Raw genomic sequence first — 17,880 nt, 5'->3', positions numbered from 1 at the left:
ACCTTCACACTATATCATTGTGCCACTCTGTGGGCTCCTCATGCTGCTGTTGCTACTGATGCCGCCTTCACACTATATCATTGTGCCACTCTGCGGGCTCCTGCTGCTTCTGATGCCACCAACACACTATATCTTTGTGCCACTCTGTGGGCTCCTGCTGCTGCTACTTATGCCACCTTCACACTATATCATTGTGCCACTCTGCGGGCTCCTGCTGCTGCTACTGATGCCACCAACGCACTATATCATTGTGCCACTCTGCAGGCTCCTGCTGCTTCTGATGCCACCTTCACACTATATCATTGTGCCACTCTGCGGTCTCCTACTGCTGCTGTTTCTGATGCCGCCTTCACACTATATCATTGTGCCACTCTGCTGCTCTTGCTGCTTCTGATACCACCTTCACACTATATCATTGTGCCACTCTGTGGACTTCTGCTGCTACTGATGCCACTAACACACTATATCATTGTGCCACTTTTTGGGCTCCTCCTGCGGCTGCTGCTACTGAAGCCACCTTCACACTATATCATTGTGCCACTTTGCGGGCTCCTGCTGCTGCTTCTGATGCCACCAACACACTACATCATTTTGCCACTCTGCAGGCTCCTGCTGCTTCTGATGCCAACAACACACTATATCATTGTGCCACTTTGTGGGCTCCTCCTGCGGCTGCTGCTACTGAAGCCACCTTCACACTATATCATTGTGCCACTCTGTGGGCTCCTGCTGCTGCTTCTTCTGATGCCACCAACACACTATATCATTGTGCCACTCTGCGGGCTCCTGCTGCTTCTGATGCCACCAACACACTATCTCATTGTGCCACTCTGCCGCTGTTGAGAAATGAGTCAGGGTTCTAACTACCTGCATTAGCTACTATTCTGATGCTGCCACCTGCCTGATGCTACATATCTGCTGCTAGTTGCACCATCTGCCTCATACCATCTTTACCAGGGACTGGAATTGTCTGCCACCTCCACACTATACTCTGCAGGCTCCTGCTGCTTCTGATGCCACCTTCACACTACATCATTGTGCCACTCTGCGGGTTCCTGCTGCTGCTGCTTCTGATGCCGCCTTCACACTATATCATTGTGCCACTCTGCGGGCTCCTGCTGCTGCTTCTTCTGATGCCACCAACACACTATATCATTGTGCCACTCTGCCACTCTTTCTGCTTCTGATGCCACCTTCACACTATATCATTGTGCCACTCAGCCGCTCTTGCTGCTTATGATGCCACCTTCACACTATATCATTGTGCCACTCTGTGGGCTCCTCATGCTGCTGTTGCTACTGATGCCGCCTTCACACTATATCATTGTGCCACTCTGCGGGCTCCTGCTGCTTCTGATGCCACCAACACACTATATCTTTGTGCCACTCTGTGGGCTCCTGCTGCTGCTACTTATGCCACCTTCACACTATATCATTGTGCCACTCTGCGGGCTCCTGCTGCTGCTACTGATGCCACCAACGCACTATATCATTGTGCCACTCTGCAGGCTCCTGCTGCTTCTGATGCCACCTTCACACTATATCATTGTGCCACTCTGCGGTCTCCTACTGCTGCTGCTTCTGATGCCGCCTTCACACTATATCATTGTGCCACTCTGCTGCTCTTGCTGCTTCTGATACCACCTTCACACTATATCATTGTGCCACTCTGTGGGCTTCTGCTGCTACTGATGCCACTAACACACTATATCATTGTGCCACTTTTTGGGCTCCTCCTGCGGCTGCTGCTACTGAAGCCACCTTCACACTATATCATTGTGCCACTTTGCGGGCTCCTGCTGCTGCTTCTGATGCCACCAACACACTACATCATTTTGCCACTCTGCAGGCTCCTGCTGCTTCTGATGCCAACAACACACTATATCATTGTGCCACTTTGTGGGCTCCTCCTGCGGCTGCTGCTACTGAAGCCACCTTCACACTATATCATTGTGCCACTCTGTGGGCTCCTGCTGCTGCTTCTTCTGATGCCACCAACACACTATATCATTGTGCCACTTTGCGGGCTCCTGCTGCTGCTTCTGATGCCACCAACACACTACATCATTTTGCCACTCTGCAGGCTCCTGCTGCTTCTGATGCCAACAACACACTATATCATTGTGCCACTTTGTGGGCTCCTCCTGCGGCTGCTGCTACTGAAGCCACCTTCACACTATATCATTGGTAGAATCAAATTTTTTTTAAAAAGTCGGCGAATCGGGACGAAATGAATTTTAACAAATTCGCCCATCTCTAGTCATCACATAAGCCTGCCGGTCGCTGATTGACTACAGGTCTGCACATGTGATCGAGGGTGTTCCTTTTTCCTTCCCAGAGTTCTCTGCCCCATGTAACACATTGTGCTTGCGCCCATTTTGTAATAAAGAAGAGAAAAAAAAAACTTTGTTCCCACAAATCACCATAAACTTCATATTTGTGATAAATCGAAATTTCCTTGAAATCCGGACCGAATTCCACTTTAATAGAATAGATTCGCCCATCTCTAGTCGGCAGACATCTTGTCTGATGTTGTGGAGCTGAGCTGTACTCTGCCTCTAGCCCACACTCTTGCATTCCAGGACGAGCTCACATACACACATGCACACTGAATACCTCTCGGCAAACAACACATCGCAGTGTGAGGAGAGCTAAAAGCTACTGACAGATAAGTTCTTTATCCGAGGGGGTATGAGGCACATGAGATCTGATAGTATGTTGTGGCAGAGCAGAGATGTAGCAGAGCTACGAATTTGTTTGTGTTGTTTATCCGAAAAGACATTGGTAGCTAACACGTTATCCAGAGTTGTGGCTCTAATGGACACAAAGGAATCGCCATTTCTTAGGATCTTTTTCAGGATAGGTTCATGCTGTAAAATTGATAATTTTTTTTTCATAATATCTATGATGGAAAGAAATTGGCGACTATATTGTGTGCTGAAGTTTACTTTAGGAGTAATTTTTGTTTTGGTTTTGTTTGGTTGATATTTTTAGGTTGAAGCTAAAAAGAACATATTTTTTTATCAACTATATTTGTTGCTCTACTGCATAAGTTGTGTGTGTACCCTCTTTTATACAATGACCCCACATTCTTGTATATAATCCTCTTCCAATGTACAGGACGTTTGCTATTATAAATTCCCTTATAGGAAGGTTCTTCACAGTGTGTGACGAATGACAGCTTGTTGCTTGTAAAAGTGTATTGCCCGAAGTGGGTTTGCGATACAAGCTACTGTGAACTTTGCCGGTTTTGGTGTCAACTACTAATAGTGTATCCAGAAAAGGAATCTGTCTGGTGTTATAAGAAAAGGTAAACTGTAAATTAAAAGAATTAAGATTGAGGTATTTAATGAATTGACCGACTGTCTCAAGGTTAGAATGCCACACCAAGAGACAGTCATCAATGTACCTTCCATACCATGTAATGGAATTCAAAAAGGGATTAGTTGGTGTATATAGATATTGTTCATCCCAGTGTGCCATGAACGAGTTGGCCATGGATAGAGAAAAACTCATCCCCATGGGGGAACCATGTTTTTGGAATGCCTGGCCTGCTTTTTCATGGGGAATTGAGGTGTAAAGAGCTGTAACGTCACAAGTAAGCCAATTGTATGACGATGAGAGGGGAAATTGTGCATAGCATTCAATACTATTCTAGAATCTAAAAACCCAGCAAACGGAAGACCAGGGGGTTGAAATATTATTATTAATATTATCAATTTTCAGAGAAGAAAGTGTTCTGATCTTTTGCAAAACCAGGAATTGCAATTTCCTGTCTGTGTAGTTCCAATTAATCCTTTAATTCCTTTCTCCATGGTGACTCTTTTGGTGACAGTATTTTTACAATATATATGTGTGAAGAACACATTGCAGATGTATTTAAACATCTGCAATGTGTTCTTCACACACATATATATTGTTCTTCACATGCTATTTTGGGCGCACCGTTCCGAGCGTATCTCCCGACAAGTAAGCAGATGTGCCGAACATCTGTAATCTATTCTGCACTGTGTTCTGCACTGTGTTTTTCTCTTAAATGATCCTGTGTTCACTGTGTTCACTGTTTTTATTCTATTCTTCACTGTTCTTCACATCTGCTAACTTGTCGGGAGATAATATACACGGGGAACAGTGAAGAATAGATCGCAGATGTTTGCAACTTATCAGAAGACATTATTTTTCAATTAAATAACACATTTTAATCCCAAAACATGGTCCCTTTGAAAAATGCTCGATTCTCCCATTGACTCGCGCATGAAAAATGCGCCGAAAACGCAAAAAAAACCGCTAACAACACGCGCGTGAAAAACGCAAAAACGCTAATTACTCCAAGGAAAAATGGAACAAAAACGCAGCCAAAAACGTCAGTTTTTCACGCATTGCACCCTGACGTGAAAGGCAACGCTAGTGTGGAAGGGGCCTTAGTGCAGCAGATATCTGGATTCAATTGGATATTTTACCTTTTTGGTCATCAATCAGTGACTGAAACAGTAGATCCTCACATTCCAGATTCTGGGATACAAAAACATTTAGTGGAACATATATCAGGAGACAAAAATACATAGAAATCCTTTTCATAGGCTTCACATGTTATACAACTCTGCCTTCATTCATCCCCTGGGAGCCAGAACTAGTTGGAAAGGGTTCATAACAACACGCTGACCCACAACACCTATCTCCCTGGGCCCGAGTCAGCGAATATTATCCCGACTGGCATTTCCCTACAAGTCCTTTCCTTCCCCCTTTTTCGAGGAGTCTAGTGGCAACCCCTGGTTCCCCGTCAGTACCCTCGGCCTAAGGGTGTAACAGGAACATTGGTGGGATGATGCGGCTTCCGATCCATGGCTTACACATCCCCCAGTTACATGCTCCTCACCTGACAGACAAAGAGACCAATACATTGCAATGTATACTGGTACTGCCTTACATACCTGGGACCAGTGCCCTGCACTGTATACTGGTGCCAACAGATACTTGCCTTCCATACCTGAGACCAGTGCTCTGCACTGTATACTGGTATCACGAGATACCTGCCTTCCATACCTGAGACTGGTGCCCTGCACAGTATACCGGTACCAACGGAAACCTGCCTTCCATACTTGATTGCAGCGGAGGTATTGAGATTCACACATGCAACATCCCCCACCGGGGCCTAGCCTTTCCTCGGGGCCTGGAGTCAGCCGGGGCCCGCAGTACCTGAGTGGCTGGCGGTTGCGGCCTAGGCACGCTAGTGTCACGGTGCTTGGTATGGGGAACCGGAGGGCTGTCCTACAGCCTGGCAGGTCTCCAGTAGGGTGGTGTTGGCAAGAAATAATGAGGGAGAGGCTGCTATAGCGGATCTCCCTGGGGCAACCCTTTGGTGTCTAGAGTATGAGTCTCTGTGTGGTGGACAGGGTGCCTGTGATGATGGTAGTTGTAGTAGCAGGGACCAGACGGAGGCAGAGGTTGAACAAAAACACTTACAGTTCTTTATTGGAACCGACAGGAACTTCAGCAACATGCCTTTAACAGAGTGATGGAGCGCTGAGATGCTTTTGGAGGAAGCCACAGGAGATAGGTCGCCAGCCTGGATGCAGAGGTCAGGCTGGGAGGTAGCTGTGTCCTAATAGGAAGCTTCAGCTCGTCCTGGAGTGCTTCAGGTATCACCCTTGAAGGTAGGATGATACCCCTTTCCTCACTATACTAGCTAATCTATTAGCTCCACTCTTCAGAGGCAGGGGCTAGGCTCTTCCTGCTCTTATTTGGTATGCTGGCTGAATAGATTCTGGACTGGAGTTCCCAGTCTGCTTCTCTTCTCATCTAAGCTAGGCTAAATCTAAACGCTAGCTGATGTCCTGCAGACCCTCAGGTCTGAGCAGGACTGGTCTCTTCTCCCTCCTGGGAGAGACTGCTCTCCTCTCTCTCCTGAGAGAGACTTCTCTCAGAGTGTTCTTTAGAACATTCCTGGCCAGGGGTTTTGTAACTCCTCTGGTCAGGTGGTGGCTGCTCCTCCAATCACATCTCAGCTTACATAGGACAGAAAGTAATACAAGTCATTGGATGACAGATCTAGCATCATACAAAACACTTAACTCCTGCCCTGCCAGGCAGGAGCTACCACTGCAATGTCCCCTGTGTGATGTGATGACATGCTGTGGGGCTTATTCGCAAGCACTCCCTCGCCATTGCATCGGCGAGGGTGTTGCACACACTTTATCCATCACTGTTTTATGCCTTTCTGAGAGCAGGGATTTATAGTGACATTTCACAGCAAGTAGCAGAGTTATTGGAGACACACAGTATAAGCCATAGTCCATTATTGCATAGTCTTCATACCCTGTATAGAACAGAGATATCAGTAAGTGACATCACATGTCTGCCCTTGATAGCACCTGAGCGGTTACTAACTTGCAGTACATAACAGAATTAGTAGAGAATTCACATCCCAGGATAAAAATTCTGCCCTTGAAAGCAGAGATATGCGGGTTATGGATGCACAGAGATCATCTCCAGAAGAGAAAAGATCACACCGGCTCCCTGTTTATAATACCTGTAGTAGAGAAAACTACATCCCAGATGTACAGTCCATAGATACAGGCTATATGTTTCCAGATCAAAAGGAAACTCAAAATATATCCACAGATCTAATATACACAGTTGAATGTATGTGTGTGTACGTATGTATGTGTGTATGTATGTATGTCCGCTAAAGGTATCTGTATCCTTGCGTTTACAGTCACCAAATTTTTCACAGCCGCTCTATTTGACTGACATAGACACGACTTTCACCCAAAATTTTCTCCCTGTGCTTTCCAAAATCCACTTATTAACCACCATCTAGAGAAGCCATTGTCTGCTAGTGCTGTGGCAGTCGAAAGCTGATCCGTAAATGGTTGCTGTTCTGCAAAGGTCATTTATATGAGCTCTCAGCTGTGATTGATTACTATAGGCAATGAGTATAAGAGACTTATTTGTGAGGTTATATGGATAGAGACAGAGATAGGGAGTGGGAAAACCATTCCAGTTGCCCACGGAAACCAATCAGAGATCAGCTGTAATTTCACAAACAGCTGTGCAAAAATTAAACTTGAGCTCTGATTGGTTGCCATGGACATCTAGAGCCCGAGACAGACAGTCAGCGGAATGAGAGTGCCTGAGACAGTCACTGGAATGAGAATGCCTGAGACAGTCAGTGCTATTAGAGTGCTTCAGAAAGACAGTCAGTGGAATGAGAGTTCCCGAGACAGACAGTCACTTAAATGAGTGTGCCCAATACAGTCAGTCACTGGAATGAGTGTGCCTGAGACAGTCAGTCACTGGAATGAGTGTGCCTGAGACCGACATTCAATGGAATGAAAATGCCTATGACCGACAGTCACTGAAATGACAGTGCCCAAGACAGACAGTCACTGGAATGAGAGTGCCCGAGACAGACAGTCACTGGAATGAGAGTGCCCGAGATCAGTCTCGGGCACTCTCATTCCAGTGACTGTCTGTCTCGGGCATTCTCATTCCAGTGACTGTCTGTCTCAGGCACTCTCATTCCAGTGACTGTCTGTCTCAGGCACTTTTAGTCCAGTCACTGGAATTAGAGTGCCTGAAACAGACAGTCACTGGAATGAGAATGCCCGGGAAATACAGTCACTGGAATGAAAGTTTTTGGGACAGACAGTCACTGGAATGAGTGTTCTCAAAACAGTCACTGGAATGAGAGTACCCGAGACCATCAGTCACTGGAATGAGCATGCCCGAGACAGTCACTTGCATAAGGGCGCCAGAGACAGACAGTCACTGAAAGAGTCTGCCAGAGACAGACAGTCACTGAAAGAGACTGCCAGAGACAGACAGTCACTGAGAAAGATAGTGTCAGTGACAGAGACGATCAGTGACAGTGACAATCGGAGACAGTCTGAGACAGTCTATAGATGCATATAAAATATGTTTTGTCGGGTATGCAGTATTTCTGGCACACGGACCTTTTTGACGAGAGGCAGAGACCCCTTTTCTTAGGCCACGCCCCTTCTGTCGAGCTAGTTGTAGCAATCTAAAACTCTTTATAAGTGTGTGGCAGACAGTTTTTTAGTGCAAACTATGATAGAATTCTGTCGTGGACAGATTAATAAATCTCCCCCTATGTGTTAGACAGGTGGTCCCAAACATTTAGGGCACAGCACCAACCCTATAATCCCCCTACAACCCTACAAGCTGCAGCCATGCTGTCTCCAACTCAACCTGCATCAACACTGCCAGCCAAAACACTAAAAGCTGCAGCCGTGTCTCCTACAGCCCTATCATTCATAACCATGTGAACAATAAGTTGGCAACTGTTGGCTATTATTCCGCAAAACCATAACAACAACCACAATCCTGTGTCTATGGTGACTGCCTCTGAGCAACAACAGCCGACTACTTCTCAGCCCAATCAATCCAGCATTTTTGCGGATCTTCATATGGAGTCAGGTTTGGGCCCATTGGAGGCCGAAGACCCCGGGCACCCACATATACCAACCGGCACGACATGGATCTATGCTATACACTGCATGTACCCAAATTATTCCTCCTTATGGATCTTTATTCGGCAGTGCACAATAAATGATGAATAGCCCGTGCAGGCCCCTGGACATCAAGGTCCCTGTAGCAGCTGTAGACTGTAGTTACACCACTGCTCACCACCACCGCCAGCTTTGTACTCATCTAGTGTAGCCTAGAGCCGTACAGGTCATTACTCTCTGAATGTGCAGTTTTTAGTGAGTTCAGTCATTCTGAGGCATTTGTTTGTTATGATTAAGCAGCCCCATTCTCCTTACCAGTGCTGGGATCTCCTGTTATGCAGGCCCTACTAAACACTACATCTTTTTGCAGCAGATTTTTTGTACATAGAAATTTAATTTGTATTTAATAGGGACTATTATATTAGCCAGTCATAGGTATTTATTATAGTGCTTACATATCAATATTATAGTAATTACATTCTTACACATGGTGAGCATTGTTCTAGTAGTTATATTACAATGCACAGGGAGCAACATTTAGGTAGTTGTCAGGATTCGGGATCAGTGGATCCTCTGGACCACTGCGGGAAGTGGTACTAGCCGACATCCGGGACCGGAATCTAAGTGCCACCTGGTCTTCACCAGAAGATGGTCTTGCTGCGGCGGGGTACCACCCGTTCCACGGGTGCAACTAGTCCACGGTGTCAGCCGAGGTCGAGGTACCTTAGCAGGAGATAGTCTCATGGTCAGGTTCAGGCACAAGGTCAGGGCAGGCGGCAGAGATACAAGGTCAAGTCTAAATCCTGCTCAGCAAGTCTAAATCCTGGCCCAGGCAGATGGGAACGGAAACACAGGAACACGGGACACAGGAACGCAGAAACACGTGAACGCAGGAACTCAGGAGCAGGAACACACAGGAACGCAGGAACTCAGGAGCAGGAACTCACAGGAACGCAGGAATATTGCAGGGGAGCTTTCTCTAAGGAATAGACACAAAGATCTGGCGGGGCAGGAAGGGAGGTGTCGTTTATAAGGTGGAGGTGTTCAGTCAGTGCACCAATCAGCGGTGCATTGGCCCTTTAAATCTCCGACAACCGGTATGCGGGCGCTTTAGGAGGCGGGGACACACACGCATAGCAGTCCACTGGGGAGCAGGAGCCAGGACAAGTGAGTCCAGAGCTGTGGCTGGAGCGTGGGCACACGGTAGGACACGGTAGCGCCCAAGATCCGAGACAGGGATCGCCGGAGCATCTGTGACAGTAGTTACATTCTTATACATTGAAAGCAGCATTATAGCAAATAATATGTCAAATACTTGTAAATGGGGTCCGTATTGAAGTAGTTTGATTCTTCTACCTTGGCAGAGTATTACAGTCAGTAGTTGAACTACTGCCATAGCAGCTGCTATGAGTGCCATGATGAAAGATGGCCCAGGTTGCAAGCATAAGTTTTCATGTTTCTGCTGCAAAGTATGTAGCCAGAAGCACTGACTCTGCGGCTGAAGCTTGTTACTGCTTACTATCACAGTGTACATTATGTATTTATACACATAAATTGTTTAATACGTATATAACTTTTGGACTTTGTGCAGACCTTCATGCTTCTTTACATCTCTGAACTCTGGCTCATGCCGCTTTATCCTTCCTTCTCTCCCAGTCTCCATCAGTGAGGACCGACAGTGAGAAATAGAAAGGGTGACGCCACATGGATGAACAAGAACAGACACAGAGATGACAGCTGTGTGTGTATGAAGAAGTCAGCATGCTGATAAATATTTCTGCATAAATGTCTAATATAAGAGATTTATTAAAAACCATTAGGTTGCAGATTTACCCCACAAAAAAAAACATACTGCAAATCCTCCGGCAGGTACAAGCGCCGTAAAAACCTTTTGATGAAGCTCAGCCTTTCCTAGTTATGCCTCTGAATGTAGTAGTAGTTACATTCCTGTAACATATTTTAGTAGTTTTGTACACAGGTGCAGCATTACAGTAGCCATATTCTTGCACATAGTTGGCAGTGGTTTAGTAGTTATATTTTTCTACTTGATTTTTTGTAGCTAAATTCTATTATGTAGAGAAGTAATATGTACTTACATTCTTGTACCTTTGATGTAGTATTTTAATGGTTATATTTCAGGACATGGAGACAATATTATAGTCACTAGTTTGCTTCTTATACATGGGGCTGTGGTTTAGTATTTTTGTACATAGAGGGCAGTATCATATTAGTTAGTAAAAATGTAGTACATATATTTATTCACTTAAAAGGGAAGTAAATAGCTGTGTAGACTAGGAATGTAATGGAAGAAAGAAATTTGCTCGGAGCTCTTACAGTTGCCTTTCGGATATTGTAGCACATCAGGATAAAATCTTAATATTTTGTGTTCGGTGCATTGACAGGTGATTTGTGTCAAACTTTGTGCATTAAACTGTCTCTTATTTGGGAACACTTTGTGTATTTTCTATCCAGACTAAAAACAATTCATGCATAAAGGAAAAACACCATTACTGATATTGTTCCTGATCGTCTGCAGTTTTTGCTTAGAATTGACATGAGTCATTACCGTCTTTGTTGCCTAATATTTATTAAAGTAAAAATTGCCCTTGGAATGGAATAAATGGATAAGATCAATAAAGTGTTTTTAATTTATGGATCCTGCCAAATCCTAGATTTTTTCTAACACTCAATAAGTCTCTAAACCATATATTCATTTTTCTTATAGTTTTCCCTATGTAAAACCTTCTACCGGTTTACGACATAAGCCACGTAATCCAATTTGCAGTTTATGAATTGTTTTACAACAGACTGGACACTTCCTATGATGAGTGTACAACGTCTCAAATTGTAACAACAATAATTACATTGACCTCCCTTAAAATTGCCACTCAAACTGCATGGATCTGTACTTTCAGAGATCATGATAAACATTTACTTTAGCACCTTTACTAAGAACAGAGCAAACTGCACTTAATGCAGTTTACCTGTGTAGTGTGCAGAGATTCAGGATTTCTGGCGCACACTCTGCATGAATCTGGCACTCACTGCACTGCTGCGGCAGAGCGCACCCCTTTTTTTCTGGTGCACCTTTAACAAGAGGCATGCAACACACTTTTGTTGGACTTTGCATATTGAAGGAAACCTATAAGGTACTTATTAGAACCGATGGCAGGTTTATCTAATAGATATCATCAGAGCCCTTTTTAGTACTACTCCTTCAGTGTCTGATACATTTTGAAATGTTTAATTACCCAAATATGCAAATATGTAAAGGAGGCTCTTTTGATCCTAATTCTTAAGTGCGCAACTCCTGGTACCTGTGCACACTCATCCATGCTTGAGCTGGTGGCTGTGCCTACTTGGTTTCAAAGCCAGATGGGCATATGTCAGCCTCTATGGAGAGAAGGAAGGGTGACCCCACCCCTCTCCGTAGCGATCCACAGTGCACGGCCCGTAACCCAGGGGAAAGATAGCACACGTGCGGCACCGTATCACTTTGTGTGGCCATTGCCGTCTATGGGGGATAAGCTAGTGGCCATACATATGTCGCCAAGATGATCATGATGATGGGGCCTAAGGCTGAACATGCAGAATGTTGTCAAAGAATATTATACTCATGATTTAACCCTTTATGCTTCACCATGTAATAAAAGTTGTTTAATATTTACCCCGCATCCCTGTAGGTCTATTTTCTCGATATCCATAAATTTCAATTGGGCTATCATATGTCCTTGTTTATGAAAGTGTTAAGGAATGGAATAAATGCTTATATCTGATGGTCGATATATGCTTTCCAATTTTTTCACAAACCTGTTGAATTGTTTCACCAGTATAAAGTTAGCCACAAGTGCATTTAATCAGATAGATAACATTTATCGACATGTAACAATGCCTTTTACTTTGAAGGGGCGCCCAGAGTGGAGAGGATAAAAAATATCCCCTCGGATAATATTTGAGCATTGAAAACAATTTAAGCGGGAATAAGTGCCATTTTTTCTGCTTGCTAGGAAGGTTTGACGTGGAATTTTTACCAAACTACCAAAGTCTGCCTTCACCCATTTTTCTTGCAAACTCTGGGGTTTTTGTTGCAAATTAGAATAAAAGCACGATATTCTGACCGGAGCAACTTTGCAAACAAGACAGGATCTTCAAGATCTTGCTAGATGATGCAGTAGATGTTAATTCAGGTCGGGTCTTTGCAAATATTGCTGTATAATCCTGTAAAATCAGTCAAAATATCCCTGCATTGATGTCCCTGTCCCTAATAATAGGAGCCTCTACTGTACACCGCACTGCAACCACCAGGGGAATTGCTGCTGTTTCACGTTTCCCTGCCTAGCTGAATGACCCTACGATGAGTAGCAAGCTCTTATACTGCAGTGTTACGTGTCCAGCCCAGCCAATCACAGACATGCCTACATGTGAAGACTCTTCACATGTTTTCCTGAACACTAAATAAAGACTATGTTTTGGCTGTGGGTCTGTGGGTTTCACAATCTTGTGATATTTATTACGGACCAGAATTTTACAGTTTAGGTCTGCTCATCAATACTGCTGACCTGTTTTCCAGATCTACTAATAAAAGAACTGTAAGTTTTCAATCATCTCAGTGTGAGTCCTGGCAAAGCTTTTTCTGACTGGACCAGGGTATGGCCTTAACCATTGTGCTTAAGCTCAGTTTCATGGTGTTGACAATCTTCTCAAAGCCTAGGCCATCTTTATTTGAAGCAACATTTTTTTTTTTTAGATCCTCAGAGAGTTTTTTGAAGTGACATGTTTAACTTCCCATGACTAGTATGAGAGAGAATGAGAGTATTATACCACATGTAATAAAGTGTATAAAAAGATACAAACAGAAACCCCATTACAAACGTCTAGGTCATGGATTGTTAATGCACTGGTATGGAGAGGCGTAACTAGGAGAGGCTGGACCCCATTTGCATGGGGTCCCCATTCCCCCAAAAATATACATATTTGTACACTCATACATGTTTATACAATCACACACATTTATATACACACATACACATGTAACACACATTGTTACACACATACTTACACATACATACACATTTATGCACTCATATATACATTTATATACTAATACATACAGTATATACACTTTTTATACACACATATAAACACTTATACATACAGTAAATGCACAATTTATAGATACAGTACTACATACACCCATACAGCATATACACATATAAAGAATATAAATATCCCATATACACACACATACATCATATAGAATAAATACATTCATACAATACATGCACATCATATACATCCATACATTTATAAACTCAAACACACATATGTATGTGCTCACAGTCTTGCATATTACATAAGCAGTGGCTGCTTTGGCTGCTACAACTTAAGTTGGACCTAGGACCTTTTGTATACAGTCACTTGTTTTTTTTTCCTCTTTTATTATATTATATTTTATTGTTTATAAATTTTGCCTAAATGTATTATACGCCATAGATCTTATAATACATTTGTTAATTTTGTATCTTTATATTAAATTATAAGGTCATAATATGGAAACTGGGGCTTGTTTTTTTCCAGAATTTACCCCTTCATGCTCACGGGGTAAGCCCTCTTCATACAGAGGTGGGGTTTGCTTCATATTGCCCACCGGTAATACTTGCAATCAGTGCCAACACCGAACATGAGTATTAACGCTCTTACGCTTAACTGGCAGCATTTAAAAGGCAGCGGCGCATGGGGGTTGCCATCTTTGTTTTGATGGTTGGAGAGCGCAATCCATTGCCATGACAGCCTCAGGACTCTGTCAGATGATGAATACTGTCAGGATCAGTGGTAGTGGATCCTCTGTACCACCGCAGATGATGATGTAGGCCAATACCTGGGAGTGGACTCTAAGTGGCACCCGGTTTCCACCAGAGCCCTTACTGCGGCATGGTACCACCAGGTTGCTATACAGGACTTTGTCCACAGTGGCGGCCAAGGCAAGGTGCAGAATCGTGAATCAGAGACAGGCAGCATGGGATCTAAGTCAGGAACAGAAACGAGATCACAACAGGAAATCAGGATAAACGCACAGGTCAACAAACAGCATTCTCTGAGGCATAGAAGCACAAAGATCCGGCAGGGGACACAGGAAGTGGTTGGGAATTTATCAGGCCCGGCAGCCGGCCAAGGCCAATTATCAGAGAGTGGGGACCTCGGAGACCACCGCTGGAGCCGGGAAAGGTAAGTGAGAGTGTAGGCTGGCACAGGGAGGCACACCAGTGCATCTGCAACCTGGAACATGGGTTGCAGGGACACCTGTGACAAATACTATGTAAAAATGACAAATACTGCAATACAGTGGTATTGTAGTATATGGTAGGAACAATGAGACAATCTAGGGTTAAAGTACCTTAGAGGGTCTAAAAAATAGAAAAAAAAAGATTTAAAAAACTAAAAATAAAATAAGACAATAAATACAAATAATATAAAAAATTTAAAAAATAACAAGTCAAATCACCCCCTTTCCTTAGAGCTGATATAAAACATAATAAACAATAAAAATCACAAACATGTTAGGTATCGCCGTGTCTCAACAAGCCTGATCTATCAAAATTTAAAACTGTGTTATGAACCCCATAACGGAAAATAGCTCCCAAATGTCCGAAATGCTCACTTTTCAACATTTTAAATCGCATAAAAAATGAAATAAAAAGTGATCAAAGGGTCGCACAGTTCTGAAAATATAAGCTCATTTTGCAATAATTGACACCTCAAATGGATCCGTACGCCAAATTATGAAAAAGTCATTAGCAGTAGAAGATGGCAAAACAAATGTATTTTTGTACAAATTAAATTTTTGAAAATGTATTAAAATACAATAAAACCTACATAGATGTAGTATCCCTGTGATCTTACTGAACCAAAGAATGAAGTAGATGTATTATTTTGAGCGTAAAGTAGAAGTCATAAAAACTGAGCCCACAAATAAGTGACGCAAAAATGTTTTTTTGCACATTTCACCACATTTGGAATTTTTTTCCAGCTGCCCAGTACATAGAATAATAAATAACTCCACTGAGAAGTAAAATTTGTAAGGCAGAAAATAAGCCCCCATACAGCTCCTCGCATGGAAAAATGAAAAAGTTATGGATTTTTGATGTTGGAGAGCGAAAAAGGAACAAAAAAGGCTGCCTCATTAGGAGTTTATTGCTGCTTATGGTTTCTTTATTCCAGGGTTAACTTGAACTATTTTGAACACTCCATTTCGTTTTTAAATTTTTTGTCTGTTCCTTGTTCTTTTGATAGTTTGTCTGTTTGATGTTCATACCTTGCCACATGTACAACATTTTCAAAACCAAACATTTTACATTTGATTTCTATTTAGGCTTGGGCTTTTCCCTGGCAGTACTCACTGTCCTATCCATTGCCTGATGCCGCACAGTGGCTTACTTTTACCCCACGTGTACCTTGGAATCTGTGTCTGAAGAAGATCTGTTGTCAAGACCAAATGTCAAATGAATTTGGATTGATATACTTTACTCATCAGCAAAATTCATCGGTATCCTTCTTAAGCACTCTCTAACACACTAAGTGGATTGACGTGAAGTTCCATACTATTGAATTACATACTAGCCTTGAGAAACTATAAACTTGTGTTATATTTCATGTAAGGGCTGAGTGTTAGCAGTCCACTCTATACATAACTTGATTCCTCTTTATATTGTTGAAGAGTTAAAGTTAGAGTTAAATTACATTTTAGGGCCTACAAATTGGATTCCTTCAGTTTCATTTAGGCAATTTGTGTATATAATGTAAATGCACAATGTTGTGACACATAAATAAGTGTTCAGTTGTTGTAAAGGCACATAAAATTTAGACTGCTAAACAAGCTGTACACTGACTACTTTACATAATATCTTTAGTGTTATGCCAGGAAAAAATATATATACTGTATACATTTGTGTATAACCCGAGTTTTTCAGCACAAAAAAAATGTACTGAAAAACACCATCTCGTTTTATACATGAGTGTATGAAAAAAATTAACTATTATACTCACCTTCCGTGCTGCCCGATGCTCCCCTTGGCTCCTTTTCCTTCAGCTCTTAATCTGTAACAAAGCGGGCAGAGACGCGTCCATGCGCTCTGCCAGCCAGACATGGTTGGCAGTATGTACTGATGTATTAAGAGAAAAAACTATATAAATGTAATATCAATGATTGTACTGACTTAAGGGATAACTGGGATGTGGCATATGGATCCCACAATAACAGCCATAAATACAAAGCCTGCTAGAAAATGGCACAACTGCACAGAATACTAAGTACTGGTACTTGGAGGTACAATCTGTCCTGCAGATAGAAAACCCTCACCCTTCTTTGTTAATAGAAAAATATAAAAGATATGGCTTTTGGAATGTGGGAAATGAAAAAAAGTACAGTCTCCATTAATGTCCATTACACCATCCTAATTTGCCAATAACCAGTTTGTATCCAAGCTATTACTAACATCAGTTATGAATTGATAACCCAATGCCAGTATAGCATTACATGCCAACGATGTGACCCTGCCCAAAGTAAGGTACATATACTTATTGTAATAGCTTCTTCAGTCTGGTTTATAGTCTGTGTGCAAAAACAGAGTTCCCTTTACTCATGAATAATCAGTCTGGTGGTATAATGAACATTGACACAGCATAAATGTAGCAAATCCATACATAAAAATGATTCAGTACATCACCAGTTTGTAGGTTCCCCAGTGATATAAGGATCTATCCACGTTGTATTTCACATGTCAGTGGCTCACTGAGACTAACATGTACATTTTTTTAAGTCCTATTTATATGTATGGATGTGCTACATTTTGAAGTAAATTTGAAGCATTCTGCTGTGAGTGTCAACATGCATTATACAACTATTCTGCTCAAAGTGACATCCATGGTCACTTACAGTTCATCACTCAGCAATTGTGTGCCACCCCCAATCGTGATCCAGGTCGCTTGTAGCACATGAATGATATACTAATACAGGCAGACAGGGTTACATACAAGATAGGGTCCGGAGGTTTGTTCTTCAGTTGAATTTGTATGTAAGTCGAAACTGTATATTTTATAATTGTAGATCCAGACAAAAAAAAAATTGGCCAAGTGACAATTAAAGTTTAAACATTTTTTGCTATAATGGGACTAAGGATGATCAATAAAACTTCATTACAGACACATTGCAGCTGATTATTGCAGTCTGGGACTATAGTAAAGCATTCAGAAAGCTTCACCCGAGGTCAGAGGGGTCTGTCTGTAACAATGGGTTGTCTGTAAGTCGGGTGTCCTTAAGTAGGGACCACCTGAACTGAGTCACTGCACTGCACTGCATTTTGAAATATAACAATCTTCATGCGGTTATTTATGCATCCCTATAATAATATTA

This window comes from Engystomops pustulosus, chromosome 6 (genome assembly GCF_040894005.1).
Source record: "Engystomops pustulosus chromosome 6, aEngPut4.maternal, whole genome shotgun sequence".
Taxonomy (NCBI): domain Eukaryota; kingdom Metazoa; phylum Chordata; class Amphibia; order Anura; family Leptodactylidae; genus Engystomops; species Engystomops pustulosus.
The sequence above is the reverse complement of the archived record's forward strand: the minus strand, read 5'-3'. Positions refer to the sequence as shown.